The sequence below is a fragment of the Pteropus medius genome, unplaced genomic scaffold, assembly GCF_902729225.1.
Source record: "Pteropus medius unplaced genomic scaffold, Ma_sr-lr_union100, whole genome shotgun sequence".
NCBI lineage: Eukaryota > Metazoa > Chordata > Mammalia > Chiroptera > Pteropodidae > Pteropus > Pteropus medius.
The window spans coordinates 18,704,646-18,709,966 of NW_024347791.1; positions in this window are offsets into that span (position 1 = coordinate 18,704,646).

The following is a 5,321-nucleotide window of genomic DNA, read 5'->3' on the forward strand; positions in this document are numbered from 1 at the left end:
GAGTTTATCCTTCTTGATCACACTATCACTTTTTGAGGGTTTACAGATGGTTTGATTCATTGGCATGACTTAATATACAATTTCATGTTTTAAGAGGTGATTGACTTTACAACAAAGGTGCAGGAGCGAGCCCATGATCAAGTGATCCATAGGTTTATAACATACTGAATCACCAAGAAGCTGCCTGAATGATAGAGTATTCCAATGGCCTGTTAAAGGCACAGCTGTAGCACCAGCTTAGAGTTTGGGAGGTGATATTTTTGAGGATGGAGTATCTAGGACGCAGTACACACTTTGAGTTCAAAATGTTTATATGGCTGTCTTTTACAAAAGAATATATGTAAGTTTGAGAACCAATAGGTGAAAGTAGAAGCAGCCTTACTTGCCATTACTCTGGTGACCCTCTCGGATTTTATGTTTCCCATCTGAGCAACTCCTGAATTATAAGCTGAAACTACCACCTGGTCACTTTGAGTTCCTTGAACCAAAAGACTGAAAAGCAAGAAATCAACATCCTGGGTGGGGTGACTGATCTCGCTCCCTCTTTTATGAGAACTTGCTGCTACCAGAACACTTGCTGGGAATACTGACAGTAGACAGCTTTCAGCTGTCAGCTCCTTCAAGGATTCTCGGCGGCAGAGCCTCATTGTTCACAGTCATGCCCCTTCCTGGAATGGCCCTCATTTGATGACTTTATCAGTCATCTTCACCTAGCAACTCTGAAAAGCTTCCTGTGGAGTCAACTGATGTCCAAAGGCACTCCTGAAAAAACATCCTGCACACCAAACTTTATCACAGAGTCTCCTTCCTATGAGAGCTCACTTATGATGAGTTACAATGAGGCCTTCCAGGAACTTACAGCTTTTGTGGCTAATTGCCAATTCCAATTTTTATACTGTTTGAAAATGCTAAGACAGGGTAAGGAAAAAACTTTATGGGATTCCTATTAGGGGCAACTCGTGTTTTTTGGGAGCCTCAAGAGTATTTGAAAAAATAAAAAGAGCCCACTGAATTTATCCCTTCCAAATTAAAAGATGTTAACAATAAGCAAACTGCTTTTGAAATGGTCATGATATGAGAGCATCTTGAAAATGGATGTTTGTCCATTATGACATGAGTTTATTACTGAAAATGTATTAATACCTTGTAATTAATTTAAAACTGGCTGATTGATCTCAGGAATATAGAAACTACTAGGTATATTTTAATGAAAATTTTTCAAGACCGAAAAATTAATGTTTTAGCAAAGAGAGCTAATACAATTCTTCCTTTAGGATTTAAGTATTTATGTGCTTTTGTTTGAGCTATGACAACCAAATATTTAAATTAACTGAATTTTCACGAAGTATTAAACCAAAAAAGAAATTTTTTAATGAGAAAGCATGATGACCTGGCCATCCAGTTACTTTTTATCCACTTTTTCTAAGTCTTTGTAAAATATTTTAATAGCATATTTTTTGGTGAGAGCAAAAAGGTTTTGGTATCATTAGTGAAATAAAATATTTCAAAAATATTGCATATATTTATTTTATCCTTTAAAGTTTTATGTCTCAAATTTATATAATAGTAGAGTAGCATATATATATTATATAACAATTTTTGCTGTTTGCTGCCTTCTTTTATTAAATCCGATGACAGGGTTCACCTCTTCCTAGTAATCATTTGAGCATTTGAAATTTGAAGTCAGCAAAATTACTGATAACAACTAAACTTACAATATAAAAAGGTAATTACTATACACTTAAGCACAACCAAGTAAAATAAACTGATATACAGGGACTTTTGATAATTTCAACATTTTTTTTTTATGAAGGAATTGTGACATCCTTAAGTAGATATGGCTGTGTATGCCTTTTGTCTTAATCTGGTCTTAGTTTCTACTTATCGTTCAAGTCTCAGTTGTCACACCCTATTCTCCCAGTGTTCAAAACTGGCATATCTTTTTCCTGCCTGAGTAATATATTTTGCTGAGATTACTTTTGCATCTTTAATTGCCCAGAGCTCTTCTTCTTCTTAGATTTTTCCCTTTTTTAAAGCATGAGATTTTAAGGAGGCTACTTCTCTATGATACTGCCTACAAAATTAATGATGCTAATTAATGGTCTTTTTTGCAAGGATGTTAAGTTCTGGTTTTTAACTTTAGTTGTGCACAATCACTAGTTTACCCAGGTAAACAGGTGGGCATGTTTTTTATGCATTAAGGGATTCTTAATTGGAATTTGTGGAAACATGGATGCCATACCATTTTTATGTAAAAACATTAGCCATTCCTGTAATTAATGCAGTTAAAAGGCTAAACTGCTCTTTCATTTGACCTAATTGTCTTTGTACTATGCCATTCCTTCTTCCCAGTCCCCACCCCTACTCTCCATGGCAAATAATGTAATCACAGCACATGGCTCATATTATATTACTGGTAATAGCAAAGACTTAAATGCCGATGTCTATAGTAGCTGTTATCTAAGGTAATTTGGGCCCAATTAATATCTTCTGCACAATCTACTCTGTGAACAGCATTCTTTTAGATTTTAGTGGTTACTAGAGGGAAAGGGGGAGGGAGGAAAAATAAAGGTAAAGGAGGTCAAATATATGGTGTTAGATTTAACTTTGGGTTGTGAACACATAATGCAATATATATATGATGTATTATTGCATCGTACACTTGAAACCTGTATAATTTTGTTAACCAATGTCACCCCAATAAATGTTTCTTTTAAAATGAAAAGATCTAGCTAGCCTAGTGAGGCTTTAGTTTACATTCATTACTATGTTTAAAAACCTTTCCATCTCCTGTAGGAAGAGGCTTATCATCCTTACATTACACTTCAGCATTGCAAAGATTCCTAAATGAAGTGTGACATAAAACTTTCTTTGGTCTCACATTAATCAAAACTACACTTACAGCAATTAGTATTTAGATAAATATAATTTATTACTTTAATATATTCTAAATTTATTACTTTAATATATTTTATTACTTTAATATATTTATTACTTTAATATATTCTAATACTGGCACTCCAGTATTAACTATACATCCATCCTAGTACCAAAGTGTTTTTAAGACCTAAATTCTCATTTGATAATATAAAATAATCCCACATTTCTGGAAATAAGTATTCAAGTTCAACGGTTTTAGGTCAAAGTTTTACACATATAATCCTTTGCTTTCTGTTACTCTTTTAATGGTAGGTATATTTTGTCTTGACAGTCATCAAGTGTTTTCTACAAATGACACACATTAGAATAACATCTATACATGGTTCCATAAATTACCTTCACATACTAATCTATGCATGTAAAGAAGTCACTGGCTTCAAAAACCATTTAAAAGATTCTATTGACTTGTGTAAAATACACATTTTGCTCCAATTGCTTGTCATCTTAGAAAAATAAACATTCATTGAGTCACAAAACCATCCTGTCTTCACTGCTGCTGTTTCTGGCTACTGGAAATACAGAGCCACTGACTGAATGCTACGGCGTCTGTTGCCCTTAGCTTAACTGGGGTGACTTTTTTTTCTTCCTAACATCTATCGACTTCAGTGCTCTTGATATCAAAGAATTCAACTTACGTGCTTGCTGGAATTTGTTAGACACTTTCGGCAAAGAACGTTACTTTCTATCTAGCAAACCAAGGATTTCTATCTACCCTGCTGGGGATCTTTGAAGATATTTACTTCTGGAGATGACTTGCTACATTAAAATGCCCTTTTGTGGATAAATCTGGAAGCTACACAATTAAGTGCTATCAGAGAACAAACAAACAAGAAAACTCTCTGGATACACGACCTGCAAGGCACCTTGGCCAGATGGCCTTTCCTTGGTAAAAATTAGGAAAACGTATTCCTACTGCTGATTTCAACCTCATTGCCAGGGCAGGCGATCTGCTGGTTGTGGGTTGGATTTCTACCTGCCCTCCTCCCCTTGGCTGGGTGCCCATCCGCATAGCACAATCCACACACAATGTGGTGGTCTTGCTACCATTTATAGCATTGTTCCAAATGAACTGAATTTTAAGGTTTTTTTTTTTTTTTAAGTGGAATACTCATGAAGATCTGGGAGGACGGAGTGATAAGGATGTTTTAAATCTAATGTTCAAAAATAGTGTCAAAATAAAGTTTAACAACTTTTAACTACTGGAGGGGTTCGACTTGAACCTTCTTCTCATTATTATATACAACTAAGGCACATTGACTCCAAACAATTGCGGGGGCAAACTGCAACTGCAAATTGAAGAGACCGTCACTCCTAAGTCCATAGATCATAGAACAAGCTTAAATACCTTTTAATTATTTGGAAAATTCTGGGGAATACAGATAGGTAATATTGAAAGGAAAAAAACTTTCTATAAATTTTCCAAGTTCCATGTTTTTAGACAGCTGTCTATAAAACCTGACATAGATTAACATATACACACCTGTATTTGTGATTGAAAATGCTACAGTAATAATTTACAATGGAAACAAGGTTTGCATGTATGCACTGTAAAGGGTATTTCAGTGATCCTCTACTGGTATGAACAATGAAGCTATTGAAAAGTATTTCTTACTGATATTGTCCAAATGGTCAAAAGAATATATACTTCAAGACATATGAACTAATATATTGGGAACTATCAAGGATTTCAAAAAATTAAGACTGGTAATCAGTTAATTTATAGTGACAATGCATTCATTTAATATTCAATGGCACCAATTTTTGTGAAAATTAGTTGTAAACGTCTTACTCTTGTAAGAACATATTCAAAGGCAAATGCCTCCATAACCTGAGTTGAAATTTTTCTTACATTTGAATTTTCTCTAAATTATTCAATCACCAAGTACCTGATCAAAGGCAATCCTTGCATGTTTCAAAACTTCTACTGTTGAATGCTACCCTTCCTCTTTCATTTCCTGACACCAAATTAGAGGGTAGAGTTATTTTTGAAAGAAATTATTACTAAAGGTAATAATTAAGAGTGGAAAAATTATTTCACTCCATATGGTAGCCTGGCTTCTATTTATCCCTACAAATCACCTAACCCCTCAGCGTCAACATACTGGCATAGTCCAACTAGGTCACCCTAAAGTGTAAATGTTTCTGGTAATAATGATTTGCAGGGCCCAAAAAGAAATAATTATTTTCCTTTTGTCATGAAATTTAGATTTTAAAAAGCAATGCTTGTTTTGCTATCACGAGAATCTGTTTCGATAGACAATAGATATAACCAGAATATCCAAATTTATAACGCTAAATTTGGATATTCTTAAAATTTCACTTGAAATTAGTCTTCAGTGTCAAAAAGCAAACTTGTAATAATTAGAAAACAATTATGAACA